Source organism: Eubalaena glacialis, chromosome 7 (genome assembly GCF_028564815.1).
Source record: "Eubalaena glacialis isolate mEubGla1 chromosome 7, mEubGla1.1.hap2.+ XY, whole genome shotgun sequence".
NCBI classification, from domain to species: domain Eukaryota; kingdom Metazoa; phylum Chordata; class Mammalia; order Artiodactyla; family Balaenidae; genus Eubalaena; species Eubalaena glacialis.
Window position 1 is genome coordinate 78,239,020 of NC_083722.1, and position 19,073 is coordinate 78,258,092.

At 39.0% G+C, this 19,073-nt stretch overlaps 1 protein-coding gene across 1 annotated transcript in view; it reads left to right on the plus strand.

The window, feature by feature from the left end:
* CACNA2D3 (calcium voltage-gated channel auxiliary subunit alpha2delta 3) overlaps positions 1-19,073 on the plus strand; it is a 791,777-nt gene that overhangs the window by 227,375 nt on the left and 545,329 nt on the right. The window lies entirely within an intron of this gene.

Below are 19,073 nucleotides of genomic sequence, written 5' to 3' on the forward strand. Positions count from 1 at the left end.
ACCCGATGCAGCCATAGAAAGGAAGGGAGGGAGGGAGGGAGGAAGGAAGGAAGAAAAGAAACATAAGCACAGGGCATAATTACAGCGCAGGACAGGAGACCTTGCCTGGTCTGGGAGTTCAAGGGACCTTGGTGCAAATCCCTGAAGAGTGAGTCTGGACTGAGTGGTGATTCTAGATTTACCTCCTCCAGGGCTAGAAGAAATCTCCCCGCAAAGTTATAAGTTCTAGCCAGGGGAACAAAAACAATAGTGTGTGCATCTCCGGTGCATCTATGTGTGTGTGTAACAACAGAGAACCCATAATACCTGTATTTTCCATAAATGCAAAATTAAAATTATTTTATGTGCTTTCCATATAATAGTCTTTCTCACCTAGTGATACTTTATTGTTGCCTCTTTAATGATGCTTATCATTTCTTATCCTGTTAGTTTTATTCATATGTGTCCATTTTTTGCTTAATTTAAATTTATTCAGAACTCAGCACCTGATAGGCCCTGTTCTAGGTTATGGGACTTCCATAAACTGAGATGTGACCCTCATCCTCCAGGAAAGTTCTAATCTCCCTTTTTAAGATATGTTTCGTTAGTTGTTACTTTAAGGATTACAATAGGCATCTTTAACTTAAGTGCACAGTGTATCTTGAGTTAATTTACTGTGCGAAGTACCACTCCATCTGAAACAAGAATAGTGTACTTCTACCTACCACTTTCCTTTGTGTAGTCATATATTTTACTATTATATGTGTTATAAACACTGTAAGATGTTATTTTGTTTTAGTTTTGCTTTAAACAGCTGTCTTCTAAAAAATTAAATAAGAAATAAGGTAGTATGTATTGATATTTACCTACACATTTACTGTTTCTGGCACTCTTCATTTCATTGAGTTTCCTTCTGTTATCATATCTCATCAGCCTGAAGAACATCTTTTAGCTTTTTTTTTTTCTTTTTCATTTTTGCATTGAAGGTCTGGTAGCAACAACTTCCCTCAGCTTTTGTTTAGCTAAAAATATCTGTATTTTACCCCCATTTTTGAAGGATAATTTTGCTGGATACAGAATTTTTACTTGACAGTTTATATTTTTCTTTTACCACTTTGAAGATATCATCCCATTCTCTTCTGATCTTTAATGTTTCTGATGAAATGTCATCCATCATTTTTATCTTTGTTCCTCTGGATACACTGAGTCATTTTTCTCTCCTGCTTTCAAGATTTTTTCTTCTTATCTTTGATTTTCAGTATACTATACAGTGTGATAGGTTAAGGGTGTTACTAAATGTGATTTTCTTTATATTAATTCTGCTTGGAGCTTGCTGAGATTCTTGTATATTCTCACCATATTTGGAAAATTTTTAACAATTATTTCTTCAAAATTTTACCTGCCCCATTCTTGTTACATTTTCTTCTGGAACTTAAGTCACATCTATGTTTGATTGCTTAATATCATCCCACAGATCAGTGTGGCTCTCTTTTTAGTTTGTTTCCAATCTATTTTCTATTAATTGGTCTCCAAGTTTACTGGCCCTTTTTTTCCTGTGATCTCCAGTCTACTGTTAAACTCATCCAGGGAATATTTTATTTCATGTATTGTACTCTTAGTTCTAGAATTTTCAATAAATCTTTTTTTTTGTTGAAGTATAGTTGATTTACAATGTTGTATTAGTTTCTAGTGTACAGCAAAGTAATTCAGATATATATATATATTCTTTTTCATATTCTTTTCCATTATAGGTTATTACAAGATAATGAATATAGTTGCCTGTGCTATACAGTAGGACCTTGTTGTTTATCAAATCTTTTTAAATTGTTTTTATTTCCTGCTGAAATTCCCCATCTATGCACCAATTATGTTCATGATTTCTTTTAAGTCCTCAGACATATCTGCAATAGCTGTTTTAAATTCCTTCTCTGCTAATTCCAGCATCTGGGTCATTTCTGTTTCTATTGAGTGCTGTTTTCTTTTGAAGCCCCATTTTTTTTGCTTCTTCACATGTCTAGTAATTTTTGTTGTAGGTTAGGCATTGTGTTATGTCTTTGAATGATTTTTATAAATTTCCTCATTGTAACTTAGTATAGTTCCATTCATGTTGTAGATGTCCTAAAAATACCAAATTTGTTGAATCCAATTAAGTTGGATTTAGGAAACAGTTATTAAAGAGATGAAGAGAAGAGAATGATCAACTATACGTAATAGGGACGACTCCAGTGGTTTAATCTTCTGCACTCTAACAATGTAAGTAGTGAGTACAACATAGACTTCTTTGTTACAGAAATACCACAAGGCCATCTTCTAGCTGAAAGAAAGAGAAAAATGCATTTCTGTTGTAGAATCTTGGACCGCAAACATTGTTTCTCAAAAGTTTATAATTTCTGTAGCTTAATTATATTGCTACCATCCCCTGTTCTAAATCCAGATAAAAATATTAATATTAACAAATTTAAAGACAAAAAGTACAACTTTATAGCAATGGTAATTGATTTGGTTTTGTTTGAACAGTCACCTTACTTAATAGTTCAGAGGGGAAAAATGACATTATTTGCTCCTCCCAAAGTTATCATTTATTTGTCTGTGGAATGTTTTCACATTAGTGACTCTCTTTTTTCTTTGCTACTTATGTGTTTGGAAACCTAGGTCTTTTATCTTTAATTTTATCAATAATGAATAATCTAATAAAACCCCTATGTGTTTCCCCTTTGTCCTAGTCTTTCTTGTTACAACATTCTTTTTTCTATCATGACCATGTATACCTTAATTTGTAGGTAATAGTGTTTAGAGAAGTCTGAAGTGTTGGTTTAGAAAGCCTTTTCTTTTCCTATCAAGTCATTCGTTCTTTTGTGATTCCTTTTTATCTTGGGTTTTCTCAGTTGGGCTTTCTCAAAACTGGGAATGTTTATTTAAAATAAATATTTGTTTAAAACATATTTGTTTTAAATATATGTTAAACATAGTAAAACACCACCAATTCAGACTTTATTAAACATTTCAATTAAACAAATACTTTTAAAGCACAGTTTTATTGTTTCCACATACACAGTGTGATTGTGATGTTTCAGATATCAGCCAGTTTGGAAAGGGGACATTTTGGGACATCAAAGCCCTCTTGGCATATCTATAGTTATAATTAGATAAACACTTAGTGGTGCTGTTAATCATAATATCAGAGTCCCACAGTACATTGCCAGAAACCTTAGTGTCTTTCGTTAAGATGGCTGACTGCAGAGGTCATTCGCAGATCCCAGAATTTACCTTGGGGTCTTTCTCCAGCAAATTCTTTGGCAGCCCTTAGGGATGCCGGAATGCCCTTAGGTTGCTGATTTCATCAAGGGTCTTGTGGTCTAGGAATTTGCCAACTGCTATCGAATTTTTAAAGTAAAACGTGAATCTGGTGGCAATGTAGAAAGTAGACACCTCAACAGAAATTTTGTAATCTCATTTAAGCCTGTTTGTTAATAAAGCACCTGATATGTACACAGATGAATTAATTCTCATGTTTCCTACTTTCAGTTTAGTTTGAGAGGTAGGTCTTTATAATATAAATAACTCCAAGTACGTGCCTTTGGTATAGTAATCCTAATTCTTCAAATTAAAAAAATTTCATGACTGACATTTTTAGGATAGTTCTCTTTGCTGGTTAATTAATACTAATAGAATATAGGAACAATAATAAGAGTAATAGGTGCCATTATTTAAAATGTATTAGGTATAGGCAGTGGCTTAAATGCTTCCCAGGCATTATCTCATTTAATTCTTCTCCCCACAGTCATGTGAGAGAGATACTGTTATTATCTCCATTTTACATAAGGAGAAACTAAGATTGAGAGGCCACACGTTGGGCCCAAGGTTATACCACAGTGGGGGGACCAGCCAAAATTCACACCTGAGACTGACTGGCTCCAAAGACCGATCAGTTATGTTGCCTCATGGAATCACAAATTTTAACACTGACCTTAAATTGCACTGGACAAAATCTTATAAAGAAATAAATTTAAGAAGAAAGTTATAGTGGGTTATTTAATAGGTCTATCCAAAAAAAGAAGGTCTATCAAATACATCAAAAAGAAATTTTCTAGAATGGTAAATTCTGACCCATGAACCTATGTAATAAAAAAATCTCTTAATAAGATATAATGATTTAGTAAAAATGATTAAGCATCACTTTACTGATATTATTAGAAACGGACATAAGGGAGACATCCCTCATTTGGTAATTGGATCTATTATCTACATAGTAACCACTGTGACTTTTTAAAAATACAAGTTACTTATTACTTACACTTTGCTTATACTAAGAACAAAGTCTGGATGTCCCACATACCTTACAGAGCGCCACACAACTTTCTCAAGATTGCAGGTGGATTAGCAGCTACTTCCCTTTTCTTCGTGTCTGCTGTGTTCCTGCCTTACTCCTTCTGTTCTTTGAGCTCGCCTATACGATTTGTTTGTTTATTTTCTGTCTCCTCCAGCAAAACATGAGCTCCATGAGAGCAGGCACCTGACATCTAGTCATACGTCCACAAATATTTGTTAGAATTAATTGAAATTCATAATGGTGATACAATCACTAAAATCCGCAGCTGACTGGTAATCACCAGCATCGTTGGTAATTCATGAAGTTGTCATCTGTTTATTTCAATTAGAAAAAGCTAATTCTTTCTTAAAATAAATACTTATGGCGTGACCAGAAGTGATTCAATTATTGCTGTAATATTCAAAGACATTTTCATATATTAATGGCAGCTTTTATTGAAGCAGTTGGCTTTTGTTGTTACTTATAATAAATTCATGAAATGGCTAATTTTCTTATTCTAAATGAGATTTTTCTGCCATTTAATATGTAGTTACAAATATATGAGTATACTAATTATGAAGAAGATAACTGATTAATTTAATGAATATTATGTTAAATGAGTATCAAGTTATTTTATTAAAGAGTTATGTTCTTATAGAGAAAACATCTTTAAAATTGGAAAGGAGAAAAATTAGAAGGGAAACATGCTCTTACAACTCAGGTTTCCTCCCTTGGGCAGGTCCCCACCCACCTTCCTAGCTCCCATAATCAGCGCTACAGACACCATATGTCTGTGGCAGGAGTAGCCTCTTACAACACAAGTAGGAATTCAGAGGAGACATAATCAGCCTTTAAGAATGAGTATTTGACAGCAATAATGGGCGTGACTTGAGGTCGTATGTGAAATCTTTGTCTACCAAATATCCAACATCTAACATTATAATCTCCTTAGAATACCTTTAAAAGCCATAAAAGTCAGCCCCTTACAGAAAATCCTTGATCTGACATTTCACTTGTCCATAGCAAAATAAAACAACAACAAAATAAATGAACAGGCTTCAAAACAAAACAGCTTTTCTCATGCTGGTAGTCATTAATAGAGGGGGAAAAAAGTAATTTTTTTCCCTTGGAGTATTGCATTAGTAGCTAGGGGCCTTGAAGTTTTGCTAATCAGCTATGTGACCTTGGTTAAATCACATTTCCTTTCAGACTTCATGTTACCTCTGGTAAATGAGGGCTTGAGACTGGTTTGATTTTCCTGCCTGGTCTAGAACTGCCTAAGTCTGTGAGGTTGTGATTTTTTACAGGGAAAGGATAGCAATTACTTTTCCGTAGAGTGAGGGTATTCTTTTAGGAAATCCAGCAACGTCTACAGACATAGCATTGTCCTAAGGGAAACATCTCTGAGAAGAAAATCTCTCTATTCTTTCCTCCCCACAAATAGATATAAACTTCCTACTTTAAAGCTGGAACAGAGAAATTTCAAGGAAAGATTGCTTGATTGGATCATTCACAGACCGCCCCCGCCCCCGTAAATTATTTTATCATTTTAGATTTAAAGGGGTTCTTTTGAATAATATAAAGGGCACTTTTTTTTTTTTGGTGTGTGATTTTAAGAACTTAACTCTGGAATGTAAATGACTTGACCCCAAACCGTAGTTTCTGTATGGTTAAAGAAATTCAGAACCAAATTAAACCTTTGCTTTTGCCTTATTTAGCAGTGATTATGTCGTGCATGTGAATGTATTCATAATTGATCCTTCTTCCTAAAAGTTTTCAGGTGGCTGAGACCATGTAAACACCATGAAAAAAAATTTTTTCTAGGTTTTAAAGCTTTTTGTCCTCTCATTCTACATGAGATTGGCTGAAATGTAGAAGTTCTGATTAAAAGGAGCAAGATTGGAGAGCTGGAGGAGGAATTACAGCTTATTAGTAATATTTTCTGAAACCCAGGTCAGAAGAACAATGGGCCACAAACAGCTTTTGTCTGGTCAAAATGCCGTTTTGATTACAAGGAGATACAAAAGGATTCATTATGTCTGCTTATATTTGCTGATTAATATTCTGGGTGAGGTAGATATTAGCTGTCTTCTGAAGAGAGAAAGACACAGATTTGAATCCTGGCTTGTTTTTTCTTGCTGGTGGTGAGACCCACGGCAAATTTCCTAGCCTGTTGGAGTCTCAGTTTCTTCTGTATTTTTAGGGTGATGATATTCTCCCTGTAATGGTGTCAGGTTTCCACGGGCTTATTGATCTACATGAAGTATTGAGCACACTGTCTGGTACAGAACATGATCCCAGTTCAGGGTACCCATCATCATTACTATGATCATTATTTTGACCAATACTCTTGAAATACAAAGAAGTTGATTACATTCATAATTGCTTATTTAGTCTCTGCCTCCTTTGAGGGCTGTGAGTTCTGTGGGACAGGGACCACATCTGTTTCTCAGTTTGTGATCAGAGCTTAGGCACACAGCTGGCACTCAAGAAATATCTGAAGAAGGGGTGAATGACTGATGGAAAAAAATGGAGGATCATCTCAAGAGTGAGATCCCCACTAGGAAGAAGGTTAAAAACATCATTTGTTCAAGAGAAAAAAATGCGATGCTCCTAGAAGAATTGGGAGCAGCAGGAGGGCTGTGCATGCTCAGAGCCTGAGCCATTTCTAGCCTTTTTGGGACTTTGGTGGGTGACAGGATTGGGTGTTTTGTGTCCATGGAGGGGCTGAACTCAGACTCTGTTTGGCCACACCTGTGCCTTCTTGGGTGTGTGCGGCAGATGGTGGGAGGCCCCTATCTAAGTAGGCAGAGAGAGCAAAAGACCTGGAACAGTTTCCCTTCATAATCATCAGCCAATTTTGGAGCACTGAGTTAGCTAATTGTTCACTTTTGCTTTCATTGTTGTTTTAAAAAGGGTCCTTTATCTGTCCGAAGAGAAACACAAACAAGAGACTGGTGTTAGGACATATTTTATATTCCTCTTACAATTTCATTAATGGTTTTAAAGGAAATCTCTCTTGTAATTGCCTTAAGCATTCTGTCTTTATTATTAAATACCAGCCATTTATTATGTTCTACACTTCTTTTTGGCTCTGTGTGCCATTTTTTCTGGGACCTTCTGAATTTAAAATGATTGAACTGTAGGGCACGTGGTTCTGGGAGCATGCCCTCTCATTTAAATTTCCAGGAGCACCACCATGCTCTTAGAATGTCTTAGCAGAGACAGATGTCTGGAGTCTGGGCCTTTATTCATTTCACTTTCAAAGACAACATAACTATCAGATTAAAAATCAGCAAAATTCTGTTTGCTTTGGAGCCAGCTATATTCCACTTTTTAGGTCTCATATGCCCCAACCCCAACTCTGGGTTCTGATCTTGAATCTCAGTCACATCTCAGCTGGGTCCACATCCAGTCTCAGGTTATTTGAGAGGAGTTGCAAGACCTTGACTCAGAATCACAAGGTACGCCTTAAACTTTAGACTGTCAGGTGAAATAGCATTTGGGGGGCTATGACTATCGTATTTAATCTTCATACCAATCTGGTGAGGGTAGGTACTATGATAACCTCACTTCATGAATGATAAAACTGGCATTCAGAGAAGTTAAAAAGATACGCACAGTCACACGGTATAGCGTGGTGAACCCTTGGATCAGAAACTAACTGGTTTTGATTGCATGAGCCGTGCTTAAATATTATGCTTTTCAGAAAGCATTTGTTTATGAATATTTATTTTCTAGGTCTTTCTTTGGTCTGGTGTGGGTGGGTGATTGGAAATTGTAAGGAATTTGGAAAGCAGACTACCAAAGGTACAGGTTGAATTCAGTTGAGTCAGTAGCTGTTGTTTTTATTTTCTTGCCTCATTGGACTACAGAATTGTCTCCTTCAGTATTTGATGCTATTGTTGTATATTTTCTGAAGTCACCGTTTATAAGCCACATGATACTCTTTCCAGGGTGGGGGCTCTGCTCCCAGATGAAGAAAGAAGCACCTCTGGCAAGATGATTCTGCAGTGAGCTTGGTGGTAGTGTGGGAACATCTGTCATCTGCAGTATTTCTATACCAAAGGCCCTGAGTATTCGTTCATTCATTCGTTCATTTGTTCATTACTTTCTTGGATCTACCTGCAAAGGAAAAGATTCTAGAATATTTTCCCTGGGACTTGGGACAGCAGCCAGGGTGCCAGCAACAATTGGAGGTGCCTGATACAGTGAGTCAGACGTAATGTGCTCTCTTTGTTTGCTTCCTCTGCCTTTTTTCTATTCTCTTTAAGTTTAATAGACAAAAGATGGGGAAACGGCAGAGCAGGTGACACCCGCTCTTGAGCAAGGAGGGCCTTAGGGGTCGGTCCCTTGGGAGTGTCTGCAGATGGGATTTAAGTTATTGATGTATATTCTTCCAATGTGGCAGAAACCAACTCTGGATTTGAAAAGTTCACCTGGACTCCACAGGGGGAGAGCTGTTGTTGGCAGATTTGCTTTTCTGAGAGAGGCAACCATTTCCTGCTGCATGGTTATCATGCCAAGGGTTGGGAACCAGGGCATGTTGGCAATAAGGATTTAATGAATACATATGAGAAGAAGAGATTCAAGCCACTGAGCAGCATATTGCCCTAGGCCACTTCCCATTTCAGGATGGTGAGATATTTAGGGGAGTAAATTTCAGGTGATCATGGAAGAAAAAATGTTCGAGGGGCATTGGGATGAGATATGTCCTAACTGGTGTTTCCCACAGCAGGGGGGTGGTCAACCTCGCTGGGAGCCTTATAATCACCTCTCAGGTTTGTCCATTGTCTTTGTTTTTATAATTCACATATAGCTTTAAAAAATACGATTAGGCCTGCCCTTGTGTGCATTATCCCACATGACAGAAAGGATGTGTTTTTAATTTATTCTTTGCTTCTAATTGTGGTGTCGGCATGTCAGGGTTCACTGGTTAGAGAGAGAACGCGCCTGCTTTTGTAAAGCAGTTAATTGGACCTGGTAACAATTATTGTCAGAAATACCTGGGGGTGGTGCTGGTCCCAGGGCATCGTCCTTCATGGCGATTTCCAGCATCTAGCGTGCTGGGACACTGAGGATTTTCCAGAAGGAAACAGCAGATTGGAGTTCTTGTACTGCAGACCCAAATTGCAGTCCTGTTGGTGACCTTTTCTGAGTGTGTACTGCTTTCTGGTGCTAGGGACTTCTGAAGAGAATGTTTTCAATTTTGAGGTGTTTAAGAAAATATTTACAATACAGGCAACAAAGGACTAGTATCTAGGCTAGAGACAGAACTCATCCATAGCAGTCACCAAAATATCACAGTAAAAACTCCTCCATATCAATCTACTGCAAAGAAGCAGTAGAAAAATGGGCAATGGATATGAGCAGTCAGTCAACAGGAGTAGAATTATATGGATGAAGAAAAGATACTCAATCTCACTAGTCATCAAGGAAAAGTAAATTAAAGCAGTGAAATACAATTTTTACCGATCAGGTGGCAAAATCATAATAATGATGATGAATATGATGATATCAAATGTTGGTAAGGCCTGGGGAGATGGGACTCCGCTGGTCCAGCCACACTTCAGGTCAGCTTTGCAGAAGCTTGTAAAACTGAAAATGCACAGACCCTGGGAACCATCAACTCCATATCTTGCATCTACTTACAGAAACACTGGCACCTGTGCACCAGAATACAGCATTGACTATAGGTGCGTAGGTTTAGCTCTGTGCTTTTTATCCTGTTCCACTGATCTATATTTCTGTTTTTGTGCCAGTACCATACTGTCTTGATGACTGTAGCTTTGTAGTATAGTCTGAAGTCAGGGAGTCTGATTCCTCCAGCTCAGTTTTTTTCCTCAAGACTGCTTTGGCTATTTGGGGTCTTTTGTGTCTCCATACAAATTTTAAGACTTTTTGTTCTAGTTCTGTAAAAAATACCATTGGTAATTTGATAGGGATTGCATTGAATCTGTAGATTGCTTTGGGTAGTATAGTCATTTTCACAATATTGATTCTTCCAATCCAAGAACATGTTATATCTCTCCATCTGTTTGGATCATCTTTAATTTCTTTCATCAGTGTCTTATAGTTTTCTGCATACAGGTCTTTTGTCTCCTTAGGTAGGTTTATACCTAGGTATTGTATTCTTTTTGTTGCAATGGTAAATGGGAGTGTTTCCTTAATTTCTCTTTCAGATTTTTCATCATTAGTGTATAGGAATGCAAGAGATTTCTGTGCATTAATTTTGTATCCTGCAACTTTACCAAATTCATTGATTAGCTCTAGTAGTTTTCTGGTGGCATCTTTAGGATTCTCTATGTATAGTATCATGTCATCTGCAAACAGTGACACTTTTACTTCTTCTTTTCCAATTTGTATTCCTTTTATTTCTTTTTCTTCTCTGATTGCCATGGCTAGGACTTCCAAACTGTGTTGAATAATAGAGGTGAGAGTGGACATCCTTGTCTTGTTCCTGATCTTAGAGGAAATGCTTTCAGTTTTTCACCATAGAGAATGATGTTTGCTGTGGGTTTGTCGTATATGACCTTTATTATGTTGAGGAAAGTTCTCTCTGTGCCTACTTATGGGAGGGTTTTTATCATAAATGGGTGTTGAATTTTGTCAAAAGCTTTCTCTGCATCTATTGAGATGATCATATGGTTTTTATTCTTCAATTTGTTAATATGGTGTATCACATTGGTTGATTTGCATACATTGAAGAATCCTTGCATCCCTGGGATAAATCCCACTTGATCATGGTGTATGATCCTTTTAATGTGCTGTTGGATTCTGTTTGCTAGTATTTTGTTGAGGATTTTTGCATCTATATTCATCAGTGATATTGGTCTGTAACTTTCTTTTTTGTAGTATCTTTGTCTGGTTTTGGTATCAGAGTGATAGTGGCCTCATAGAATGAGTTTCGGAGTGTTCCTTCCTCTGCAATTTTTGGGAAGAGTTTGAGAAGGATGGATGTTAACTCTTCTCTAAATGTTTGATAGAATTCACCTGTGAAGCCATCTGGTCCTAGACTTTTGTTTGTTGGAAGATTTTTAATCACAGTTTCAATTTCATTACTTGCGATTGGTCTGTTCATATTTTCTATTTCTTCCTGGTCAGTCTTGGCAGGTTATACCTTTCTAAGAATTTGTCCATTTCTTCCAGGTTGTCCATTTTATTGGCATAGAGTTGCTTGTAGTAGTCTCTTAGGATGCTTTGTATTTCTGCGGTGTCTGTTGTAACTTTTCGTTTTTCATTTCTAATTTTATTGATTTGAGTCCTCTCCCTCTTTTTCTTGATGAGTCTGGCTAATGGTTTTTCAATCTTGTTTATCTTTTCAAAGAACCAGATTTTAGTTTTATTGATCTGTGCTATTGTTTTCTTTGTTTCTATTTCATTTATTTCTACTCTGATCTTTATGATTTCTTTCCTTCTGCTAACTTTGGGTTTTGTTTGTTCTTCTTTCTCTACTTCCTTTAGGTGTAAGTTTAGATTGTTTATTTGAGATTTTTCTTGTTTCTTGAGGTAGGCTTGTATTGCTATAAACTTCCCTCTTAGAACTGCTTTTTCTGCATCCCATAGGTTTTGGACTATCGTGTTTTCATTGTCATTTGTGTCTAGGTATTTTTTGGTTTCCTCTTTGATGTCTTCAGTGATTGGTCATTTAGTAATGTATTGTTTAGCCTCCATGTGTTTGTGTTTTTTACGTTTTTTTCCCTGTAATTGATTTCTAATCTCATAGCGTTGTGGTTAGAAAAGATGCTTGATATAATTTCAATTTTCTTAAATTTACTGAGGCTTGATTTGTGACCCAGGATGTGATCTATCCTGGAGAACGTTCTGTGTGCACTTGAGAAGAAAGTGTAATCTGCTGTTTGTGGATGGAATGTCCTATAAATATCAATTAAATCTATCTGGTCTATTGTGTCATTTAAAGCTTGTGTTTCCTTATTAATTTTCATTTTGGATGACCTGTCCATTGGTGTAAGTGAGGTGTTAAAGTCCCCCACTATTATTGTGTTACTGTCAATTTCCTCTTTTATAGCTGTTAGCAGTTGCCTTATGTATTGAGGTGCTCCTATGTTGGGTGCATATAAATTTATAATTGTTACATCTTCTTCTTGGATTGATCCCTTGATCATTATGTAGTGTCCTTCCTTGTCTCTTGTAACATTCTTTATTTTAAAGTCTATTTTATCTGATATGAGTATTGCTACTCCAGCTTTCTTTTGATTTCCATTTGCATGGAATATCTTTTTCCATCCCCTCACTTTCAGTCTGTATGTGTCCCTAGGTCTGAAGTGGATCTCTTGTAGACAGCATATATATGGGTCTTGTTTTTGTATCCATTCAGCAAGCCTGTGTCTTTTGGTTGGAGCATTTAATCCAGTCACGTTTAAGGTAATTGTCGATATGTATGTTCCTATTACCATTTTCTTTTCTTTTTTTTCTTTTTATTTTTTTTAACATTTTTACTGGAGTATAATTGCTTTGCAGTGGTGTGTTAGTTTTTGCTTTATAACAAAGTAAATCAGTTATACATATATCCCCATATCTCTTCCCTCTTGCATCTCCCTGCCTCCCACCCTCCCTATCCCACCCTTCTAGCTGGTCACAAAGCACCGAGCTGATCTCCCTGTGCTATGCGACTGCTTCCCACTAGCTATCTGTTTTACATTTGGTAGTGTATATATGTCCATATATACACTACCACTCTCTCACTTTGTCCCAGCTTACCCTTCCCCCTCCCCGTGTCCTCAAGTCCATTCTCTAGTAGGTCTGCGTCTTTATTCCCATCTTGCCCTTAGGTTCTTCATGACCATTTTTATTTTTTTTTAGATTCCATATATATGTGTTAGCATACGGTATTTGTTTTCTCTTTCTGACTTCACTCTGTATGACAGACTCTAGGTCCGTCCACCTCACTACAAATAACTCAATTTCGTTTCTTTTTATGGCTGAGTAATATTCCATTGTATATATGTGCCACATCTTCTTTATCCATTCATCTGTCAATGGACACTTAGGTTGCTTCCATGTCCTGGCAATTGTAAGTAGAGCTGCAATGAACATTGTCCTATTACCATTTTCTTAATTGTTATGGATTTGTTTTTGTAGTTCCTTTTCTTCTCTTGTGTTTCCCACTTAGAGAAGTTCCTTTATCATTTGTTGTAGAGCTGGTTTGGGGGTGCTGAATTCTCTTAGCTTTTGCTTGTCTGTAAAGCTTTTGATTTCTCCCTCGAATCTGAAGGAGATCCTTGCCGGGTAGAGTAAGCTGGGTTGTAGGTTCTTCCCTTTCATCACTTTAAATGTGTCATGCCACTCCCTTCTGGCTTGTAGAGTTTCTGCTGAGAAATCAGCTGTTAACCTTATGGGAGTTCCCTTGTATGTTATTTGTCGTTTTTCCCTTGTTGCTTTCAATAATTTTTCTTTGTCTTTAATTTTTACCAATTTGATTACTATGTGTCTCGGCGTGTTTCTCCTTGAGTTTATCCTGCCTGGCACTCTCTGCACTTCCTGGACTTGGGTGGCTATTTCCTTTCCCATGTTAGGGAAGTTTTCGACTATAATCTCTTCAAATATTTTCTTGGGTCCTTTCTCTCTGTCTTCTCCTTCTGGGACCCCTAAAATGCGCATGTTGTTGCATTTAATGTTGTCCCAGAGGTCTCCTAGGCTGTCTTCATTTCTTTTCATTCTTTTTTCTTTATTCTGATCCACAGCAGTGAATTCCACCATTCTGTCTTCCAGGTCACTTATCTGTTCTTCTGCCTCAGTTATTCTGCTATTGATTCCTTCTAGTGTATTTTTCATTTCAGTTATTGTATTGTTCATCTCTGTTTGTTTGTTCTTTAATTCTTCTAGGTGTTTGTTCTTTAATTCTTTCAGGTCTTTTTTAAACATTTCTTGCATCTTCTTGATCTTTGCCGCCATTCTTTTTCTGAGGTCCTGGATCATCTTCACTATCATTTTTCTGAATTCTTTTTCTGGAAGGTTTCCTATCTCCACTTCATTTAGGTGTTTTTCTGGGCTTTTATCTTGTTCCTTCATCTGGTACATAGCCCTCTGCCTTTTCGTCTTGTCTGTCTTTCTGTGAATGTGGTTTTTGTTCCACAGGCTGCAGGATTGTAGTTCTTCTTGCTTCTGCTGTCTGCCCTCTGGTGGATGAGGCTACCTAAGAGGCTTGTGCAAGTTTCCTGATGGGAGGGACTGGTGGTGGTTAGAGCTGGCTGTTGCTTTTGTGGCAGAGGTCAGTAAAACTTTAATCCACTTGTCTGCTGATGGGTGGGGCTGGGTTCCCTCCCTGTTGGTTGTTTGGCCTGAGGCGACCCAACACTGGAGCCTACCCGCGCTAATGGCGGACTCTGGGAGGGCTCACGCCAAGGAGTACTTCCTAGAACTTCTGCTGCCAGTGTCCTTGTCCTCATGGTGAGACACAGCCACCCCCTGCCTTTGCAGGAGACCCTCCAACACTAGCAGGTAGGTCTGGTTCAGTCTCCTATGGGGTCACTGCTCCTTCCCCTGGGTCCTGATGTGCACACTACTTTGTATTTGCCCTCCAAGAGTGGAGTCTCTGTTTCCCCCAGTCCTGTCGAAGTCCTGCAGTCAAATCCCGCTAGCCTTCAAAGTCTGATTCTCTAGGAATTCCTCCTCCCATTGCCGGACCCACAGGTTGAGAAACCTGATGTGGGGCTCAGAACCTTCACTCCAGTGGGTGGACTTCTGTGGTATAAGTTTTCTCCAGTCTGTGAGTCACCCACCCAGCAGTTATGGGATTTGATTTAACTGTGATTGCGCCCCTCCTACCGTCTCATTGTGGATTCTCCTTTGTCTTTGGATATGGGGTATCTTTTTTGGTGAATTCCAGTGTCTTCCTGTCGATGACTGTTCAGCAGTTAGTTGTGATTCTGGTGCTCTTGCAAGAGGGAGTGAGAGCACGTCCTTCTACTCTGCCATCTTGAACCAATCTCTCCACCTTCTTGATATTCTTAATGATTTTTGAAAAAGGGGCCCTGCATCTTCCTTTGCACTGGGCCCTGCAAGTTATGTAGCCAGCCACGGTTAGAGTGATTTTTGAGGCCTGCCCTGGACCAGGCTGTGAGGAGAGCTGGTGAGGACCCTGGAGCCTGGTTGGAGGAGAAGATCCTGGCTTGTGTCTCCATGAAAAGCAGATGGTTCTGACATTCAAGCTACAGAAGCAGCTCTTTATAACAGTGTGGACTTTCAAGTTCCTCAAAGGAGGCCATGGAATCTGTTTCTTTTTGCCCTGAAGGCAGCAACTACTTCTTCCTTTTGTGCCTGAATGCACATTAGACCAGAGTTCCTGATGGGCCTGCAGTCTGTGAAGGAAGCATTACCACTGACTGTTGAAGATGATGAGGCATTCATCCTACCCGTAGATGACTGTTTTGCATTTCAGTCAGTCAGCTCCTGAGCGCAGATGGAGCCAGGACCTCTGATGGGCTCTGCTTTCTTGGAGATGGAACAAGTAGCCAGGAGGCAGCCTTCATCACATCTCCAGCAGCTTCTTGTGTGCTGTGGTCCATAGCACTTGGATTTGTCTACACTTCTCTCCTCATCATTTCCATCCTCTCCCCACATACCTCCATCCTCCATACCTTACACATCCCTGCATCTCTGCATCTATGTATCCCTACATCCCTTCATCCCTCCCATCCCTGCATCTCTGCATCCCCACTTTCCTACATCACCCACATCTCTGTATCCTCCATACCTCACAAATAACTTGAATCTCTACATCTTTGTATCTCTGCATTCCTTCGTCCCTGCATCTCTGCATGCCCCACACCCCTGCACTTCTGCATCCCATTTGTCCTGTTCACAGAGCTGGTCCTGGGGATACAGGAGGAGAAGATGAGAAGTACCCACAGCTGTTTATTCTCCTCCTTAAAGCAGTTTAGCTAATAAAGGAATATGGATTTAGGAGTAAGATCTAATTTCAAAGCCCAGTGTGGCCATTTAATAGCTGGGTAAGTTCTTAGGCAAGTTACTTAGCTCTTTTGAGGCACAATTTGAGGATTATATGAGAAACAGATCTAAGGCACTAGACTCAGGGTTGTTTAAGCACCTTCACACTCGGCTGCTCATCTCCTTTTCTGGAATTTTCTACTAGTATCCCTGTTGTCCCCTCTCCCACCGTCAGCTCTACCCAATCTGAACATCTCTGGGGATACCAGAAATGGCCAAAGAAGAGTGGGCTTGGATTTTCCTCTGAAGTGCAGATAAGTTGATGCACTTACACATCTTCCATTATCACTCATGGGGTGCCTCAGTATTCCCTGTGGTTTCAGTGAGTGAGTGCTGAGCTGCAAGCACCTCTGAGGTACCAGGCCAGTGTCAGGCACTGAGGATGCAGGGAAGGGCCAGTTACCAGTTCTTGAGCATCTCACAGCTCTGCCTTGTTAACTAGCAGAGAGTAAAGCCTTTGGGAGACCTGGTTTACTGAGTGATCTTGATTTCCTTCCATGGATGTACATTGGAGATGGACACATGGGGTCTTTGGGAGCCCAGCTTTCATCCAAGCAGTTCAAACCAGCGTATTCCTAGCCTTGGAGACTTCAGCCACCTTAGAGCACAGTGGAAGTTGGTTGGCTTGAATGAAAGTTGACTTTCTTCTCCTACTCAGACAACTCAATTTAATGATTATTAAATTTAATGATTTAAATTTAATGATTATTAGGTGTGTATCCTGGATAACTTTTCAGACAGATGTTGACTTCTGGCTTATAGTGGGCAAGAGAAGAGCCCAGGAACATGTCTGTATCATAGATTTGATAGTTGGAGAGAGCTGGTAGACACATTTTTTTTTGTATTCTAAAGATACAGGATGTGTGCAAAGTTTAGTTCAGGCACCAAACTCATATAAAACATATTTATGTTTCAAGAATGCCATAAAAGAACAATAATTTTTATAGCTTCAAATTATTTTGATCTTTTCCAGCTTTCCATCTTTGTTATCAACTGTACTTTACATGTCTGTCATAATATTTGTCTTTCCATTCCTTTTTAATGGGTCAGGATATTTTGGAATCAATTACACAATGCTTTTGTTTCTCACATTAAACGTACCATCAATTCTTTTCTTAAATATTCTGAATATTGAAAATAATTTCTTAGGTGACATTAATTATGATGCACATCTCTGCTGAGCTATTCTTCCCTAGTGATGTTAATGATAGTGTTTCAGCTTTCCTGACTGTCTCTGTTATTAACCCATCATAAATACCAGCCCCAATTAGTGTGCAGAAATGAAATCAGTTGAGGAGTGGAATGTATGTGCAGCAAATAAAGAGTCGATGCTGTGTCTTTCTCCGAGGAACAACTGAATTTTTTTCAACTGTCAAATCTGAATTCTTTATAGTTCTTTTTGTGTAAAAATGCATTCTTTGATTTTTCCCCCATTTTACAGAATAATTTGTAACCACAGTTGGTGGTGATGTCTGTTTGCAAAATCTTATCCTTTGATTTCGTTGCATTCCGTTAAGTCAGAAAATCCTTTTTTTGATTCAAAGATATTATGCTGTGTAGCGCCTTATTAATGTCTGGTTGTACTGTCTCTACTTTTGTGTCTTTCTTTACTCTTGATTTTTTTCCTTTTTTTTCTCTCTCTCTCCCCACCAAGGCTTTATCTTTCCCTGCCTCCCTCCTCCCCTCTCTAACTCCCTTTTTCCTTCCCTCCCTCCCTCCCTCTCCCCTTCTCTCCCTCCCTCCCTCTCCCCTTCCCTCCCTCCCTCCCTCCCTCTCCCCTTCCCTCCCTCCCTCCCTCCCTCCCTCCCTCTTCCCTTCCCTCCCTCCCTCCCTCCCTCTCCCCTTCCCTCCTTTCTGTTCTCTTGTTCCTTTCTTTGTTTTGGAATGTGTTAGCAGAAGTCAGAACTGAGACTGTTGACTTGTGTGTATGCTCTACTCAGCCCAGGATGAACCGGAAATGCTTTCTGCTTGGTCATTTGGCTTTGTAGAGTGTTGGAGAGTCCTGACACTTTTGGATTATCAATACATATCTGTAGACTAATAAAATTTTTCATAAAACAGATTTTTCAAAGTTTGTAACAGAGAGAAGCTTTTAAATCAGCAAACATCTTGGACACATGTGCTTCCCTTGGGTCTCCTTTCCAGAAAATAGCTGTTCCTTTTGTTGTTTAAGATGCGCATCAGAGGGCCTCTTAACATCCATGGCATTGTGCTTGGCGTAGGCTTGGAGTTAGGGATCCAAAAGTAGTTTTCTTCAAATCAGGATACTTTTAAAAGTGGAAGAGGGACTGTTGATAATTACTCTTGGACAACAGTTATAAACCAGGATTACCCTAGGCAAAAGGTAGGATTGCCAGGTAAAATATAGGACACCTTGTTGAATTTGAAATTTAAATGTACCTGAGAGTCCTGTGTTTTTATTTGTTATCCTGGCAACCCTATTTGTAGTCATAAACACGTGGGGCGTGCTCCCTGCCTGCAGGGTGCTTCTGGTCCAGTAATCATAACCAGGTTATCAATCTCAGGCACCAGGCTGATTACTTAACAAATCACAACCCTGGGAGGTGGGCGGTGCTTTCCCACTTCACAGGGGATGATTAACAGGTTAATAACATCCCCGAGGTCAGACAGCTAGGACCTGCAGGGTGGGGTAGGGAACGGGGAGTCAGGGCCAGGACCTCAGATCCTTCTACCTGCAAAGCCTGTGCCCCCTCCACCCCATGCCCTCCTCCCTTCCAACCAGCATGTGACAACAATGAGCTCCTTTTGCAAGGTTTAAAAGAGGTCCTGCAGGAAAGTGAAGAGCCTTCAAGGC